Source organism: Anas acuta, chromosome 19, assembly GCF_963932015.1.
Source record: "Anas acuta chromosome 19, bAnaAcu1.1, whole genome shotgun sequence".
Taxonomy (NCBI): Eukaryota; Metazoa; Chordata; class Aves; order Anseriformes; family Anatidae; genus Anas; species Anas acuta.
This window is the reverse complement of record NC_088997.1, coordinates 9,376,424-9,395,792: the sequence shown is the minus strand read 5'-3', so window position 1 is coordinate 9,395,792 and position 19,369 is coordinate 9,376,424. Positions and strand designations below refer to the sequence as shown.

The following is a 19,369-nucleotide window of genomic DNA, read 5'->3' as shown; positions in this document are numbered from 1 at the left end:
CAGCCATGGGCCTGTGCCTCACCCTCCTGCTACACCCCAGAGCTCTGCACAGGCACCGTGTGAGCCCCTGCATGCTGCAGTGTGGGAGAAGATAGCAGCCATCCCGCTTCCCTGAGGGGAACTACAGACCTGAGGAAGCCCTGGGACAAAATGAAAAAAAAAAAAAAAAGAACAAACACAAAAACACAAAGGAAAACAGAAAAAAAAGTTACCAGTCTCCTTGGCTGACCCTGCAGAGATGGATGGGGAAAATTCTGCCAAATTTGGTATAGAGCAGTGAGAAACTACTAAAACAAAAACAACAACAAAAAAATCAGAGGAGACAGAGATGCATCATGCAATCACAGCTTTGACATTTTTGCTTCTCTTTCATCTGTGTCTTTGTCTGTAGAGGAGATTTGAACTTCACTGGGATCTTTGGACCTGAACCCACTGCCAGAGCCACTCCAGCCACTTTTGGTTCTCAAGTTCCGCTTCATGACACAAAGCACAAAGTTCCCCCCCCCCGCCCCCCCCAGATCTTTGCCAGCTCCAAGGACACCTGGGGAGCTGTGAGCACTGCAGCACCTCCTGACAGCTCTCCACAACACAACACTTGCTTGGCCAAGGTCAGCAGCAGTACAAGTTTTCCATGCCTCTAGCATCTGCATTTCATATCCCTGAACTCAAGTCCATCCTGGTTTCTTTTACCCAACGTTACAGATGGCTGCAGAGCTAGGTGGATGCTAGGAACAGCTGGAGCTACAGCAGCACCAAGGAAGGTTCCCCATCTGCACCCTGAGTTGGACTTCTCCAGCTGTGTCATCGCAGTGGTGTCTGCACTTCATCTCCCATCCTTAACTTTTATTTTTTGGAGACTCCCACGAATAGATGACAGCATGGGTGACAACGCTGGCTGTGGAGCCCAGCATCTCCTGCAGACACCACCATGGAGGTGAAGAAACACCCCCCCCGTCTCGCTACTCACTCCTGTCTGCTTGGATTTTCAACGTACTCCTCCCTAAGCTCGTGCCACCAGCACACAACTGAACCTCTTCCTCTGCAGAAGCTCTGGCAAAGGATGACATTAATTATATTGGAGGCACATGTCTGATAAATAAACAACCATGGAAAAATGATGTGACACTGCAAATGCAGCAGCCTCTGCCTCACCTTGCAGGCTCACGGGAGCACAGTGCAGGTTTCAGTGCTGCGGGAGGACCGAGGAGGGGAGGCAGTGCCCTTCCCCTGCTCATGCCGAGTGGTTTCTCATGCTCACCCCAGACAGCTTCCTCTTATTTTTTTTTATTCAAACTGCCTAAGTGACAAATCCACCAACTCCAGCAAAGCAAAATAGCCCTTGGCCAGGTAAGGAGCTGGTTCTGACTGCCTCTGCAATAACACTTTGTGCATGTCTAGCTCTTTTCGCGTGGAGATTTCAATCAATCATGCCCAGTACAACCCTGTGAGATGGGCTAATATTCCTATTTTATGACAGAGAAAATAGAAGCACGGAGGCTCAAGTAAGCTATTTAACAACACACATTTAGAGGCATGATGTGCTCTACAGATCCAGGGCTTAAGGATTGGTAGTAACTGCATGAAAACAAAATTCACCCAGCCCAGCTTCTTAAGAAGTTGAGATAACTCCTCCCCTCCCACATACCCTCAGAAACGATGAAGAGAGGAAAAAATGGCATTTAAGCAGAATGACAAGCTCATTTCATCAGACTCACCATTAGGAGCCTGGAAGTCAGACCAGCCCCCAGCCCCCCCCCCCAGTGTCAGGCAGTGATAGCCTCTTCCCAAACTGAGTGCCTTTGGCAAGGTCACCTGTGTGTTTGGTTTTGTCTGTAAGGAGCAGAAAGAGGAGGTAGGCAGGAAGGGAGCTCACATGGAGAGGGGCACTCCCACCTTGAAAGAGATTTTGTCCAGCAGCCAGCCTCTAAAGCTTTCCCTTTCCCCACGTACCACTCCTTTCCATTCCTTCACAGGCACACGCAAGACTCGTCTTGACTTGGGTCAGGCAATGCTGGATACAAGCAAGCTCCATATAAAACAAATAAGAGCTGTCCTAAAGTGCTTCCAGTCAATACAGAGGACAGATATAAGGCTGAAGCAGCTCTTGCATTGAGGGGAGGAAGGAGGAAAAGAGAACAACATTATATTGTTCATATATATATATATATATATTAATTAGAAGTTCAAATACAGCCTTGAAATTTTGTAATGGACATTTTAGCAGAGGGCATCCACATGGAACCAAGCCTAAAACACCCTGAAAGACCTGCTTCATAAGAGAGGGCAATAACACTTCTGTAGGAAAAAACACAGCATCTGTTACAGGTAGACCCTCATCCTACTTTTGACCCCCTACTGGTGCATTTTTGCGTGTTTTGTCCAGAGTTGCTGGAGCTGTATAATCAGAACAAAACCCCAGGGCTCTGCTGGCAGGGCAGGCTGAGCACTCACCCCAGCAGGCAAAGCCTTTTTCTCATGGGCCAAGGACTTTTTTCCCTTTCCACAGGCACTTGAGCCAAATTCCAGCAGGTAATGCTGTACTGCACCGGGAACTGCCTAGCTAAAGGCTGAGCACCAGCTATATTTAAAGGGGGGGGGAGGAACCAAACCCTCCAGCAACCAATTTTTTGCTGATTTTAGATTGCCTTACACAGGAATGGGGAATTACACATTGTGCTTCAGCCTGTTGCAAATTAGAAGACCCAGGTTATAAACCTCTGAAAGATTACAAGAGAAGCAGCAACTGCTCATTACCTCCAGATTGTGATAGGGCCACGCTCCCAGCTACTTCTTTACAACTCTGGGGTGGGCAGGGGTGCTGTAGCACAAACAAGATGCAATCATAATTATTTTGGTTTGGCTCATTGTTAACAATATGATACTTGGCACTTGAACAAAAAACCCTACAGCGTTCAGCTCAGCCCCTGGGCAGCGACCCACTGCTCTCCTGGCATCACAGGGACAGCCACACCACTCAGTACCTGCAAAAAATGTATTTGGTGTACCATTTAAAGCCATAGAAACCCTGCTAGAAACTCCTGGTGCTGGGACACAGGCAAGCAGCAATGTGGCACTCACTTCATTTCTACAGATAATTTTTATTTCTCCTCTTTTTCCTTTATTTCCCTGCAGAAGGGACAATGCAGCAGCTGGGTAAGTGCAGAATAGACGAAGAGCAGACTCTTTGGCAATTGCCTGCTTCAATGTAGGTTGATTTAATGATAAGACACCGTTTGAAGTTAATTGTAACTGCAGGGAATGACAAGAAAGCTGAAAACCCACTGCCAGGAGAGACACTGGGCTGAACTGCAGCATGAATCCAGAGAACAGAGAATACATATCACGATACAAGTCCCAAAAAGCACGATGCTACTCCCCAAAAGCATGCAGAGTTAGAGCTAAAGTTGTTCTACATCATCTTAGGTACAGGGCAGAGCACAGCTGGAGGAATTTGGTGAAGTTAAGGCTCAAAATGCAGGAAGTGCTGAACAGGCTCGGCACAGGCTGGTGCTGAACCCCTTCCTCCTGGTTCTGCTGCAGCACTGCTGGGAGTCTGAACTCGGGGCCTTATAGAGGGTGGGGAAAGGGGGACGGTGGGTTTTGGTGTTATCACAGTAATGGGATTGTTAATTAAGAGCCATAATAAGTTCCTATGTAGATATTCATGGTTCTTTCCTAAAGCTGTGCCACTTTGCAGAGTAATGAGAATTGAACAGCTTCATGGGTACAGGTGAGAGGTTTCTACTTTAAATACCCCAGATTAGCTAGGGAGAGCCGAGTGCTGTGCCAGTGACCACCAAGATTCTCCCAGATTAAATTTAATGGAACGGATTTTTCACTGAATGACAGGACAGCAAGCAGCAGGCTGCTCTGCTGGCACCCACCTAGATGGGGCAGGAGGTGGGAACACAGCGCAGAACAGGGGGACCTTCACCACACCAGGAGGGTCAATGCTGACTTTATGGAAGGCAGAGGGGTGAGAAATGAATTTTTCCTGCAAATCCCAGCGCAGCCCCGTGGCTGACACCAGGCTGCCCCCAGGGATGTGTCAGCACATCACAGCCGTGCTGGGGAAGCCGAGACCCCAGGGCCCACCACGCAGGGCTGGGCTCACAGGGACAGGGCACAGCCCCAGGCCTCTGCCTTTGGGAGGAATTCATTGTTTAACTCTTGCCCTCTCAGCCAGAGCTCCAAAGGTCAAACACAAGTTCATTCCTTGGAAAAATAAATAAATAAATAAACAAAACTCCCTAAAGGGATGGGAGCAAAAAAAATGTGGAAGGCTTGGCACGCTTCCCCCCACCTCACCAGCATTTAAAGCAGGAAGGCAGTAGGCACCTGAGCAACATCTGACAACAGGAATTGCAAGGAGCACCCCTGGCAAGCACTGGATCCACCCACAGCACAGGAGCACCAATGTAGCAGGGGGCTGGCCTGGGTCTCCCACAGGCACCCACACCACAGGAGACACCCAACGCCCCCCAAAGACTGGGCAGACTCAGGGGCTCTGCATCAGGCCCTCCAAGCCATTAATAAACCAGCACCCTACAAACCAGGCATTTCAGTTTCGTTTAAAGTGTAGCACTAACTTTTAACAGCCTCCCTCCACCCCACCCCACTTTGCATCCCCTAAACGAGGCCATCTGAAACCAGGAAACCCCCAGCCCCAGCCAGCACGGCCACCGCTCTCCGCAGGATGCTCTGAATTACAACAAGGCTCCCAGCAATAAATCACAGAGTTGTCTCTGCTGGAAAGTGGAAGGTATGGGGAGGGGGGAAGAGAAAGAAGGGGGAAAAAAAAAAAAAAGAGAGAGAAGCTTATCTAAATCTATTTACACGGAATGATTATTCAATTAATTTTTTCATTACACTTGCCAAAAAGAATTGCCCGTGTCTTTAATGCTGTGTGCGAGGTTTCATTAATAATTAATAGCAGCAGCTCACTCTCCTGGTTAGCAAGCAGCAGCTTTTGTCTCTGGAGGTTGCACCCCAGTGTGTGCCGTGGGGACAGAGCCCTCGGCCAGCCGGGGCTGTGGGGACCCCCCAACCGCTCGGGTGCATCTGGGAACCCACAGCTCCTGGCAGCGAGGCTTCACCGGCCTGGGACAGCCGCAGGACCCAGCAAGCCCCCGTCCCTGCCAGCCCCATCTCCTCCCTGGTATTTGTCCCTCTGCTCCTCCTGCACAGCTTCAAGAGCCCAGTCCTGCCCCCTCAGCTTTTTCATCCCCTATGTTTCTCCCACCAGCCCTGCACCCTTTTTTGTCCTGCCAAATTTGCCCATTCCCAACGCACTGCTGGGCCCTGGGTGCCACCAGCTCCACCACCTCAGCCCTTCACACCTGCATGCTCTGACCCTGCCCTACTCACACCAAACGGGGATGAAGACCCTCCTAAAACACCACCAACTGGGCTGGGAGAAGGCTTGTAGTAACCCTCGTGCCACGACCATCCTGGGCTTTAGCTGGAGGACACAAGAGGAGAGACGTTTGGGTGAGGAGGAGGGACCCTTGTGATCTCCACCCAACGACCCCAGCAGTTTTCCATACTATAAACTGCTGCCAGAGCAGTGCGAAGCTGGGAATGCTGCTGGTGAATACAACAGTGAAACACAGCAGAAACCCCCCACAGCCCCCTCCGTGCGGTCAGCCCTGTGATGCTGGACAGGATCTCCTGTGCTGAGCTGGGAGGGGCTCACCCCTGCAGTGGACACGGCCAGGCACGGCTGCACTGGTGGGTGATGTTTATGGGACCCTGAGGTTTGTGTCCCACCAGGCTCGGGGGACAACCAGGCTAGCAGAGACCGCAGAGCACACAGCCAGAGGCAGAGAGAGCAGCGCAAACAGTGGTTATAAATCACCCAATCTCCTTCCCAAACATAACATTTGTAAGAGAGCCCTGGGTTCTTATAAATATTTAAGCCATATTTCAGCTGTTTATGTCTTACATCTGTCTTTATCAGTCTGTAATCATTTCTCTGCTCGCGTCCCACGCCGCTGCCTGCTAATTTCAGCTGGCTGCTCTGGGTGCAAATGTGTTTTCTCACCTCAGCTCGGACAGCCAACATTTGAATTCCTCTGACAACGCTGGTCCTCTCCAAGCCAGAGATACTTTGCATGAAGAAGCTACAAGGGTGGGAAGAGGCCTCTTGAGCTTTAAATGATAACCAAATCTACAAGAACTTACATGACACTGTTCTCTAGGAACAGGGATCCTAATGAGTCTGCCTGTGCATGCCTGCACTGTTTCTCCTTCCCTTTAGTGCAGCAGGAGCTATGGGGTGTAATTATCCTTTTTTTTTTTTTTTCCTTTTTTTCTTTTTCTAAAAGGTGCGTGCTGCTTTGTACGACACAGGGGAAAGGTAGAAGGGCAAAGTTTATCCCCAAAAGTCAGCTGTTTTGGATTATGGCCATAGACTACCTTTTTTTTTTTTTTCCCCCAACATATTTTTGAGTAACAAGGGAAACAAAGGGGAGATTGTTCTTGAGAACCTCTTGGAAAAAAAAAAAAAAAAGAAAAAAGCATGTGCTTTTCAAACAGCCATCGAGTGGTTAGAACCACAAGAATTTGGCAATTCCAAATATCCTGCTCCACTGAGGGAAGACAAAGGGCAGGGATATCAGGGAGAAGGGGAGCACCCACTGACCTGGGGTGTCCCAGTGCCTCATCCCCTTCCTTTTACTGGTTCTATAATAAAACCCCTCCAGGACAGTAGGGGACCAGCCCAGCATCCTTTGAGACCAAGACCTGCATGTCTGGAGGCACCACTGGGCTGTTTGCTGCAAGCAGAGTGCAGGAGGTGCTGCAGCTCGGGAGTGGGGGCAGAAAATCTCATTCTCCTCTATTCCCCTCCTGCTAAAAGTCTCCTGATTATCCGTAATCTCCAAAAGCCTTGGGAGGAAGAGAGCGATGAAAGCATGAGCTTCTTCTGGAAATCTGCTTGTGCCACAGCTTGTGAGGTGATGAGTTCAGGTGCCCACACACTGTGCTGCCTGCAAGGGTTCGGGCTCTGTCCTGAGCTGTCTCAGCCCCACAGCCCCTGGGACCCCAGAATTGGTGCCAGCAAGTTGCCAGCCCAGCCTGCTGCTTGCACATCCCTACAAACAGTCCTGACAGAGCACATTCTCAGGCTGGGATTTAGAAAATCTGGGTTTGGATCCCAGCTCAACCATGCTTTTTTGTCCTGGTATGACAGTGACTAAACCTCACTGTGTTTTACTTCGCCTTACACAAGCTGGAGTAAGGTTACAGCCTCTTTCCTCACCATTATTTTGACTTGTCTGCTTGCATTACAATCTTTTGGGAGAGGAGTCTGTACGTGCGTATCTACCAAATCTAATATAAGTGATCTAATCCTGGCAGATTTCTCTAGGTATTACTGTCATACAAATTCCAAGTGCCTGTGTCTATATAGACAGCTTAACCCGCTCTCAGATGCCAGTGAGTGACTTATCTCAGTGCCGTGCCTGTGCACCAAGGTCTCCAGCTTGCTCTGCCTGTGTATCACTGAGCCTGGAGACCCGAGCACGGCCCCGAGCCCTCCTCGCTCATGTGGGCACGAGACATTTCTGGCATTCAAGTCCAGAGCAAGGCCCTCCCCAGTCCACGAGAAACATCAGGATCAGCAAATTAATTTCTATAAGCAAGTTAGGTCAATCACCATTTCCCACTGATTTTATTCACTCCAGTAAATGACTCAGACAGGGCTTCCTTTCCTATGCTTTTCTGGTTCTCTTTCAATCCTCGGGACATGATTTCCTCACTTTCCTGCTTAATTAAGAGCAGAACTTAAATACTTCAAGTTATTGACTTGCATAATCTCCTCTCCAAGCACAAAGCCATCCCACCTGCACATCAATCCTGGGGTGAACAGAGCCCCCCTAGTGCCAAGGAGCTTCCTAGAGAGGCTCTGGGGGACCAGAGCTGCTCTGCTATGTTTTGTAGGGTTTCCCCCACATTTTCCCAGCAGAGGTAGCACTGGCAGACAGCACACACCATAGCCCTGTGGTCTGCGCTTACAAGTCTAGCCCAGAGCACCCCACAAGCCCCAGAAAACAAGAGCTGCAGCTGCTCCTGCATCATCCCAAGGCTGAGCACCTGCTCGCAGGGGCAGGGAAGGCGCTGGGAAGGGCTGCACAGTGCGTAGCGGTGAGCAACCACAGACACGCAGCCGTGGTGGTGCAAGGAGTTGCTTACATCCAGCTCCATTACAAAGCTCTGGCTGCACAACCCCTCCCTCCACCCCAGTCTCTCCAGTGGGATGGCAAAGCCTCTCCCCTGCTCTTCATCGAGGTGGGGGGAAGAGGAAGAAAAAGAGAAGCCACGATAACCTACATGGCGGCTGGGTCCTTCCTTGTCTCCTGCACAGCTCCAGCACAACAGCATCCTTGTCAGGAGGTAAAGAGGAAACGCTGGGGATTATGGACACAGCTTTGATTTTATTTTAAAGGGTTTAATATTTGGAGCCATATTGATTTGATTTATCTCAGTGTGCCAGCGTACCACCGGTAACCAGGCAACACCGATCCTCTCTGTATTCCGGGAGGCTCCCGGGATTTTGCCTATGAACGATATTACTTTGTGTATACGACGCTAAATGGACCGTAGGCACCGTTTGTAAGTGGAGAGTATTTGAGTACCGTGGGGTTTGGTTCTCCTCGCTGGGGCCGCGCTCCCTGTCCCATGGCCACAGCGAGCAGGGCACAGGCACGAGCCCCATAGGAGGGAGCAGGGGGCACAGCCCGGTCCTGCCCTGTGCAGATGCACACAGAGGAAACAACACAGCTGGTGCGGTGCCACCACATCCTCCTTTTTGGCCTAACTGAAGAGAAAGACCCTGCTTTAGGTTAGATTTACTTCTGCAGGATTCAGAGTGGCAGGGAAGGAAGCTCAACAGGCAGAGCAGCTCCTCTCCCGCTGAGCATCCCGATGGAGATGTCCCGCCTCATTTCCCACCCCTGCCCAGTGCTTTGGCATCTCAGCCTCCCCTCACACAGGCCCCGGCTGTGTCTTTAAGCTGAGGGCGTCTGCGTGGCCAGAGTCAGCAGGCAGGAGAGGCACTGTCAGCTCGCGCTGTATGGTTCAGTGGTTTGGCGTTAATGATGTTTGTTTTGGAGCCTGCCTGCTGGTCTGACCCATTTAGGATCCGTGCTGTACTGCAGGCTCGCCTTTCTATTGCGCTGAGAGGCAGAAGGGGTCTTGAAAATGAAGTCAGAGCCCACCGTGTCCAGTGCTGCCAAACAGCATCCCCGTAAGCCAGGCTGCTGCTGGAGGTCTTTAGCGCTGGCCTGAGCATCCATCATTTCACAAGGGGGAGAAAGACAGCAGGTGGCATCTCCGCCTCGGGACGGTGCTGCCCTCACCACACCAGCCCTCATCCAGCAAGGCCCAGAGCTGCTGTGCAGCAGAGACACCACCTTGTCCTCAGGAAGGCTTCTAGAGGAACACAGGAGCCCCCTGGCCCTCGACAGCACACCCAGCAGCGAGGAATTTGCCACAGGACTTCTTGGCAGAGCTGCAAGTGGTACATCACTGACCCCACATCGGATGCTTTGGTTGTCCTGATTTTGCTTCAGGTGCCTCCTGCCAAGGGCCATTCATTCTGCACATCACCAGAGCTAGATCTGCCTTTACCAGCGTGACAGCTCGTACAGAGCACTCTGGAGACCTATTGGGAATCATATTCACCGTGAAAGTGTTATTTTTATTTTATTTTTTTCACCAGGGCCCCCAAGGGGACTGGGTGAGCCTTACTTTTTATCCTTTCCTCATTCCCAGATCCAGTGTGGATCTGTCAGAGATGTACGTTGGGCTGAGACAGGAGCCTGCTCACACCATGGCCTTGGGTATTTGCACTGACAAATACTTCCAATTAAAAAGCACAATTATATGCCCATCAGAAGGACAAACAGCGCTAACAAAAGTGCTATAGAGTGATCCTGTGGTTCTGGCATGTACAAATTGGTCATTATTTTAACTTAGCTGAAACAAGAACTGTGCAGATTATGGGGCTGGGCTTTTTTTTCCTCACTTGAAATCCGAAACCAGGCAAAATGCACATCAGCTTTGCCAAAGAGCTTCCCTGAGGTTTGCAGATTTCCCAGCAAGTCTGGACTGAGTTAGAGAAACTCAAGATGACGGGGAAAACACTCCACCTCAGAGGGGGATCCAGAGCAGCAACTTTCTCCAGCACTGAATGCAAGCCCCTTGCCATGGCCTCCGCAGCTCAGCTCCCCTGGGAAGCTGAGAGCGGGGCATTTCTCCTCATCAGCCAGGGGTTGGGTTCTGCAGACACCTTTCAGTAGCATTAACACTGCTATACAACTTGTAACAGGAATGCCTAGGGCCAGCAACCAGGCTTATGCATGGGCTTGGTGGGTTTGCTGCAGTTTTCCAGGACCCCTTTCCAGTGGTCCTTGCAGCAACCCACACACTTTGCTCAATTCCCATTGCCACAGGGCCTGCGTGGTGAGTCCTCAGCTTTCTGTGGCCTCCCAGAAATGCCAGCAGGCAGCTGGGGAAAGGCATCTGTCACCGCAGCCTGAGGGCAACCCGGACACCAGCCCACAGCAGCCTGCACAGTGCTTTCAGGCCCAAGCAGCATTCTCAACTCCTGCTCAGCTGGTGTGGGAACCCAGGCACAGCCTCGTCCACCCCACACCTCCTGCTTCATTTCTTCTGGGTTAGACAGCCACTGCTGCACTGCCCACACCTGCAGGCACAGAACCTCGATGTCATGACATGAACAGAAATCCCCACAGCAGCCCCCATCCCCTGTGCTTGTCCCTTCCCTCGTGCCTTTCCAACAAGTCACGGACAGCTGCTCACACACTGCACGGCAGCATGACGGAGGGGATGCTGAAGGGAAGTACAGATAAGCCCATTGATGGCCTCGGGGACTGTGTTTTCCCAATCACAGCATTGGGCAGCAGCAGCACAAACTTATCCACTCCACTGAATCGCCACCTCTCAGAGGGAAAATCCTATCATGCTTTCCAGGGCTGCTAATTGCTCAGCCTCTCCCACAACCACCCCCAACCACACGGCTAATGGGGAGGGCAGAGGCAGGTTTAGGTGAGGAGCCTCTACCTGCTGTTGAGACCAAAATGAGCTTCACAGAAGCAACGGAGCAGTGATTAACTGATAATACTTTTCAGCAGCGTGAGTTGGATTTGAACCAGCCATCTACCGGCAGAGCCTCTGACTCCCCGCGAGACGCAGAGATATTAAAAGACATCAGGAAGGAGTCGAGGCTCCGAGAACATCCCTGGATTGGAGAAGAGAGCGCAAACCTGTCAAGCATCTCAAAGCAAAACAAAATCTTCCGATGTCGTTTGGCTGCTTTTATCTGTGAATTGTGCTGGATCTGCAGGGGGAGAAAAATAAACCCTACAGGAACGCTTAGCATAGTGGAAAAAAATAATGTTAAATTAAGCTTACAAAAATGTTTCTCTTTCTGAAAATCTTGGCTGGCGATAAATGGCTTTTGCCAAGTTATAAATCAAACGTTGGGTTTCTTTTAACGCTCAGCATCCCCTGATTTATGATGCCATCACAACCTCTCGATTGATTTCTGACTCGGCAATCCATCTTCCTCTATAGGTAGCTGCCCATTATAACGCCTTTCCTGAGCAGCCAGCACGTTTCGCTTCCCAGAAGGGCCTTACAAAGGGGAGGCTTGAGCGGAAACCCCTTGCTGGGGGAGCTGGGAGGCTGAGGTGGCAGAGGGAAGAGGCACGGATGGTTGTTTATGAAGGAAGAGCACTACCCATTGAGCACACACAGGGACACAGGATGAGGCCCAGACTTGCTGGACATGGAGCCGGAGAGCTCTCGGGCACCACACACATGCTTTCGTTAAACAAATGGCCTCGAGGAGGGAGCAGCTCCTCTCTGAAGCCCCACTGCTGCACCCAGCCTGGGGCTGGCAGCTGAAGGAGCTGTGGTACAACTCCAGCCAAACCAAGGACACGGCCCCAGGCAGACATCCCCAGACGTGCCCTGCAGGCTGTCCCATGGAGCTGAGCAAAGTGGGAGCAACCTGGGGGTGCCTCAGCTGCACAGGGACAGCCCCCACGGCCCAGCAGCACGGCCCAGGGGACACAGAGGGACAGAGGCCTGGCTGGGGGCCACCAGGAACAAACTACTGAGGTGTTGGAAGGGCTGCAGCCTTCCCATCTTCTATCAGGAATAACTCACATGAGGAGATAGAAGGCAGACTGTCCTCATCAGACAGCAGGCATCACCAGGTTACAACCACATAAAGATTTCTTTGGGAACTGACGGGTTGCTCTCTGCACACGAACAGTGATAAGGTCTGACAGAGCTGGCCCTATGGGTCAAATGGCAGCAGTCTGTGCTTTGGAGGCAAGGGCACTGTGAGGGCTGTGTGTCCATTTTGTGCTGTGTGGGGCCAGAAGCTCATGGCATAGGGTGAGGCCTCAGCTCGTCCCTCAGCCCTCCCATGCTGAGCTCCTGGGCTATCGCTCCTCCAGACCAGCACTGACCAAAGGCCTGCAGAGCACACCTACCACACTGCCTTCCTCTCAGAGCTGTCTTACAGAGCCTGCCTAAACACTTGATTTCTTTTCAGCATCAGTGTTTTCCTTGAAACATGGCTTTCTTACAAGAAGTAACCCCAGGACAGCCCTTCCTTTCTTGTTTCAGATGAATGGAGCCTCCACGCTTCAGCAGGGTTTGGCTCCCTGCAGCAGCCATCCCTCACAGGCAGGAACAAATTAAACCCTGCAAGCTAGAAGGAACACTCAAGCTTACAGAAACCTCTTGCCACACAGGAAAACCTTTTTCTCTGGAAGCATCCTACTCCTCAACAGGACCTGTTCCTGATGGTTCAATAATCCAGGGACATCAGAGCTTACCTGGACTCTCAGAACAAATGCTGGGACAGACTCCCACGTGATTCAGCAGCACCACTCTCCTCCCTGTTGACTGCCAGGCAGCTGGGAGATGTACAAGGACTCACTCCTGCACCCTCACCCAGCTGCAGAGGTCACCATCCCATCTGCTCATGGGTCCAACCTCCTCAGCATCCCAGCCCTCTGCCCCATAGGGCACTCTCTAAGTCACTCTTGTCAAAACAAGCCAGACACCCAATATGTGGCTATTTATTCTGAGCTCTTTGCAACCAGAACAGGTGAGGGTGGGTTTTTGCCAGCAGCAGAGATGGCAGTGAGCAGCTGGGAGCAATCACCTCCAAACCCAGCACAGCCGGAGGCAGGAGGCTATTAAGGAAACCCAGGCACCTTGGAAGTGAGAGACAACAGGGAAAAGGATGTACTTCCATTCTGTAGGTAGCAAACATCAACTGCTCAAAGTTTCTGCCCGTGGGTTATATCTGTGTCCCAGGCAAGGCACTAGTCCTCAGGGCAAATGTGGAAGGCACAGATGTGGGCTGGAGACCCCTGAAGTGCTGCAGTTTATCAGCTGAAGAGCCACGGCTGGATCAGCCCTGTTATATATCCCTATCTAAAGCACAGGGTCTCCTCCTATGTAAACATTTTCCTGGGGAATCCAGAAGCCAGCTGTCCACTCAGATGGTGCCTTTTTAACTTCCAAAGATGAATAGGGCTTTTTTATGTCACTATAAAACATTATTTATAGTGGAAAGGGCCTGTGAATGGCGCACGCTGTCACTTCAGTATGTAAATGATGCCAGCTCCGTTCGCTACATCCCATCAATTATTTTCATACACTTTTCTTTGTCTTAATCTGTCAGAGGAAAAGTCACCTTGATGCCTTGAAATAGTTTTCTTCTACCATTGCCTTTGGTGTGAGACACTACTTGGAGGCCCAGCAGGAGTGAGAACCAGTCCTGGTGGTCCTTGGACCTCCACCAACACTTGAGATGAAAAACTGCCTCACATGAAAAACTGCACGCTACAGGGCTTCTTCAAGGCCATAGGCCCTAAAAAACAGCCCTGATCGAACAGAAAGGGTAGAATGGCAGTGTTCATGTGAGCGTTGTAAGGAGCATTAGGCCCTCAGCATCACCTGGTAGGATCTCTCTCAAACAGAAATTTGCCTTAGCTCACCTCATCCAAGGAAGTTGAGTGCTGCTGGCTCCCACCCTCATGCCTATTTTAATCCAGGCTCCGCTCTTGCTTTTCATTACTTGTCATAAACTGGGTTGGATTGCTCACTTCCCACACTTGTTTTGGGTGTCTGTCTCCCATTCCCACTTGGCACCAGTGGATCACCTCCAGTTAGACCCTCAGCTGGTGTAAGCCAACTTTCTTGGGGTGGGATAGGCATATAGCAGTTATGGATCTGACCTTGTTACCTGTCCCTCAGAAAGCACTTCACAGAGATTCAATAAAATCTTGCAGAGCTTTTGAAAGTGGAGAATTCCCATTACTCTCCCCTGCTGTTATGAGCAGGGCACATTTCCTCAGATGACACAGCCTCATTCACCACTTTCCCCTGGCCAGCACGATGTGCAGGCAGCAGCATCCGGGCTCCAGGTGCTCCGTCTCCCTTCTGATGCAGAGATTGGAAAAAAATATAAATAAAAAATAAAAAATAAATCAAACCCATAAATCACAAAGCTAGCAAATGAAAATAAATACACTTAACAATATTTCCATGCCGCTTTTTATTATTATTATTTATAATGGTATTACAGAATTTTGTAAAATTAAAGTAAATGTCAAGCAGAATGTAATAATTTTCCTTGGGGTTTGGCACATTTGTGTGCCTGACAGTTTCACATTTTTCTTTATATCCGTGAAGACAGGAGCCTGACAGGGCTATATTTTGTTACCCACTTTGTTCAATTTTGTCATAAATTGGAGCGAACAAAACAGTGAAAATACAGACACCAAATTAATCAAAGAAATTACATTTTAAAGCACCTCTCATACAAACATGTATGAAATAATCACACCATGCCAGGAAAGCGCGGGAAGAAAACCAACATTTCCCCCCCAACACTCACGGCTTGCCTGCAGCAAGGCAGGGACCTCACCCCAGAGCCACGAGTGTTACACACCGCAATGTTGCTCCTTGGCTGCTCCTGCCTGGCTCTCCCTCTGTCTTGCAGAGCCCCAGGTGAATTTCTCCCCTGTGCATTTCCCTACCTGCCTCTGGAGCTTACACAAACTTCTGCTGTTCACATCACAGGCCAACGAGCTGCACGTTTAGTGGGTGCCTGATGTGCACCAGCTAATTTTGGGTGCCAGGGCGCATTGCCATGCCGTGACCTTTAGATGGGTTGTGCTGAAGTCTGCACCTCCATCCTCCAACTCCTGCTGCTGCCAGCACCATCTGCAAACAGCCTCAGCACCCCACCGCTGTGTCCTCATCCTGGGGCCTCTTGGAGAAGCACAGTACTGTTGCTGCCATTTAATGGGACACATTCTGCGGTGCAGGAAGAAGCACCATGCATAAAGAATTGCAATTTCCATGAGAATGACAAGGAGAAACGCAAAGCGAGTGGTAGGGCTATCCCCAGGCCAATCCTTTCTGCCTGAGTAAATTCGATTTGAATTCCTCTTGAAACACCAGCTCTGCAGCACTTGGACTGTATTGAAAAGGTCACTGGAGGCAATGTCAGACATACTCTCCAGCTGCACTACAAGTGCTCTGATAGAGATTCATAACAACATATTCCTGCAGCTGGAAATCCGAAGTGACTCTCCGAGGTATCCTCTCCACTTGCACGGCGGCAGCAGGCTATTTCCTTAGTTCCCCGTTACACTTGTGTTAGTGCCTCTTCTCCCCGCCACCCGAGCTCTGGCTTGGAACCATTTCTCAGAGCTTCTTAGAAATGGTGAGGATGGTTTGTGGGGTCTTGCAAAGCTGAAATGCATCTCACCCAGTTGAATGAGCCGCTGCAGGATCTCACTTACCTTCTTCTTACCTTGTCTAGGCTCCAGAGGGCTGCTCAGATGTAACAGGCCAGCAGCACTGCACAGTGGCTGAATCAGCTGTCCCCTCAGACTGGGCATACCACCAGCAGCATGCAAAAACCACCTCTGACACAAGCAGAAGTCTTGTTATCTTCTGCTAGAATTACACTTCAGACCTGAAACATAAAATGTTACCGTTACTCTCCAACTGCTCATTTTGCCCTGTAACTCCACATCACAAACCCATGCATTTTCCCCTTCTCCAGCAAAGGACGGGTCCTTTGCTGCTCACCCTGCTGGATGCAGGCAGCAGCTTCTGCCCTGGGCTGCGTCTGCTCGCCCACCCCCTGGAGCAGGGGAGCACAGCACCATGCAGAGCACGGAGCAGCCGAGGCCTCCTGGCGAGCTGCCACGTTCCCTCGCAAATGTGGCAGCAGTTCAGTGGGAGATTAAGGGATTCTTCTACCCAGCTACATACGCCCATCAATATATGGCAAAAATGCATTTTAAGCTTATTTGTGTATTCGTTGCTAAATACCATAATGGTTTCCAGCTGTATAGCAGGAGGGCCCATTCACTGAAATTTTACTGTTGATTTTATTTCATTGTGGGTTGCTTTTTTTTTGCCTTCGTTATTGTATTATAAACGTATTTCCTCCCATTTTGCTTGGTGCCTGTGGAATACTTGCCTGACTTCTCCTGTCACACCTGTTTTCTATTATTTGTCACTCATTATTTTAATTCCCCATCTATTGTGCAGAATCTGAAAATCGCCTGATAAACCACATCCTTTACTAAAGAAAAAAAAAAAGCCCACGAGAAGGTTCTAATAAGTGAAATTTGTATTTTTCCACATGGTGCAAAATGAAAGCGTCCGGTGAATAACCCCTGATTGTCAGGTGTTCAAATTCCCAGCGTCTAAGCCAGGGGATAATTAGCAGACAAACGAAGGTTTACAGTTCCGCAAATATCTCAGAAAGACCATTTGGCTGCTTGATCAGTGGAAGGATATTTTTAAAACTGCCATTTGAGACTCAGCTGTATGGCTAATTAAATGAGAATTTCATAAAAATAATCTGAAAAAAGTCTCTGTTAATTGGAGAACGATAACGAACAGACTTGCTAAACAGAGGCATAAACGTCAAACAATTGAAGAGGGATAATAAAGTGCCACGTTATCGTGTAATGCCAGGCAGCTTTCCTACTTCTATTTGAAGTTTTAACTTTTAGCCATTTTTTTTTTTTTTATGAATGGCATCCAAAAATGTGCTTTGCAATCGTAATTTCCAGAGCTTGAATTCAGCGCTAGCACTGCACGGCTAACAGTGACTGTCGCATTCACGCCCCCCTCGCGCTGGGGCTCCTCGCGTTCTGTTAACAGCTTTTGTGTTCTGCAATGAACATGATGGGGGAAATGCATTAATATTGTATGGGTGTTATTCAAGCAGGATAGCGGTGTTATTGAATTAGTGATTCTTTGTAATAATAATGACTTCCAGTGCTATATTGTACAGTAAAATGCACGGAGTCAGGAAGGAACTCACAAGCCTGATGGCAGGCTCAAATACAGTTTTGTTAGTGCCGTCCAGCAGTTGGTTCTCATGCTCTGCAAGCACACAGGAGCTGCATGCTGCACCTTCCTACCCCTCAGCCTCTTAGATAAGGGCTGATGGTGCACAGGCAGGGGCAGGCTCTGCCTGTGCAGGTCTGCTGGGAGCACTGATGGGTTGCTCATCCTTGGCCACTGCGCACTGGGATGAAGGTACCATCCTACCCTGCTTCTTGATCTTGTGCGAGCAAAAGGCTAGTGGCTTCTGACCTCTGCTCTGCCTTCCACCTTCCCTGTCCCTTGGCACCATGTTGCAGGCACCCAGCTGATGGCACGGAGTTTGCAGGAAAACCTCCTTTCCACCAGCGCAGAGTTCTGAAACTCCGTCTGCCTCTTGCAACGTGGAATTTGCTATGCTGCCTTCGCCCTGGTGCAGCCCAAACTGAGCCAGAACACGAAGCACAGACACAAAGCACCTCTTGGATATGCCACATCCCTTCTGTGGAGAAAGAAAAAAAAAAAAAAGCAACTTTGTGAAACCCCAGTGTAATGAGAATTGACTGCCCTCCATGAGAAATATCGATTAATTACTCTGCAGTGGAAAAAAGGCAACTGTGATGATACACATTTTCCAACTGCAGCACAAACAATTGCTTTTGAGGCAGAGAGAGCCTGGAATGAGAAATCTAGTGAAATGAAGTCATCTCCAGGATGGAGACAGCAGCCAGGTTTACTGGAGTGCAGAAAAACAGCATGAGAAATTTTGGCCAAAGAGACTTTCTTCTAACAGTGTTTGCAGCAGGATCATCTCCTGTGCTTTTGGCTCAAGCTCAGTTTGGGATTTTTGAGAAGAATTTCTTTATGGAAATGTGTACTTAAGCATCTGCCTTGGTACACAGATCTGTTGAATCTCAGCAGCCTGAAGTACTCTCTGGGGATGCAGCCCTAAAGTTTCTGGTTGTTGCTGTGCTGGTGGAAGTGCCCTGCCCATGCCAGTCCTGTGTCATCTCTCTAATTCACTTACTGACCACAACAGAGCCACTGGCCATGGCAGTCTGAACTGCTCTGGAAATGGAAAAAAGTCACCGGAAAATGCTAATGGTAAAAAGAAAATTCAAATTTGCACAGCTGGACTGATACCTGCACCGCCACGAGGGTGGGCATCCAAAGGCAAATGAAGGAGTCCGCTGCCCATCTGCTCCAGCTGTGCTGCTCCCTGTAAACTGCAAAGGTGCCCCGAGAAGGGAAAATACCAAAGGTGTCTTCTGCTGACCTGCTGTTCTCATTGGCACCTGAAGGACAGGACTTACCATGGGACCTTTTTCAGCCATTAAATTCTTTTTGTTGAATGGCATCCAGAGCCTATGCTTAATGCTCGGTCCCTGCTGTGAGAGCCCCAGTCTCGGTTCCCTTCTCTGACACAGGTTTGGGGTGACCTCAGTCGTGTCACTGCATCCCTCACCCACAGCAACTACCTTTTGGGCAATTGACTGTAGTGCTGTGAATAGAAACACATTATAGGTGGTAAAAAGCCTGATAATTGGATAAAAGCCATAACAGTACAGAATATAGACAGAAATAAGATTCCCCCATGCATTCGGGCACCTGGTTCGTTCTCTCCAGGGATGGATTGTGTAGGATTGTGCAGGTGATTTATTGGACAAGCTGATTCTTAGCTGCATTTTCAGTCCCTAGTGCCACAGGTAAGTGGCTGCTCCTCGGGAAGATGGAATTGCAAGGAATATGCTAAAAATAATGCACGTATTTATGTACCACACACACACAAGGCAGGCAAGAAACCTGCATTGCTAATAATTTTAAAAAGTTGTAAATTAATGTTATTACCACATATGTTCAAGCACATTAGCACGCAGGCCCTTGCCTATTAGCACACAAAATGTGCCGTGCCTCACGCTCACCCAGGCTGCTGCCGAGCTGGCGAGGCGAAGCAGCACCT

At 49.7% G+C, this 19,369-nt stretch overlaps 2 long non-coding RNA genes across 7 annotated transcripts in view; both read right to left on the bottom strand.

Moving 5' to 3' along the window:
• The window catches only part of LOC137842295 (uncharacterized), a 34,621-nt gene extending 21,542 nt beyond the window's left edge, over positions 1 to 13,079 (bottom strand). Inside the window, exon 1 of the long non-coding RNA XR_011089002.1 lies at positions 12,876 to 13,079. This is a non-coding gene — a long non-coding RNA (uncharacterized lncRNA). The remainder of the gene's footprint in view (positions 1 to 12,875) is intronic.
• Positions 13,080 to 14,589: 1,510 nt separating this feature from the next.
• The window catches only part of LOC137842222 (uncharacterized), a 37,248-nt gene continuing 32,468 nt past the window's right edge, over positions 14,590 to 19,369 (bottom strand). For all 6 annotated transcript variants that reach the window (XR_011088966.1, XR_011088964.1, XR_011088961.1 and 3 more), the window contains one exon: positions 14,590 to 16,039. This is a non-coding gene — a long non-coding RNA (uncharacterized lncRNA). The remainder of the gene's footprint in view (positions 16,040 to 19,369) is intronic.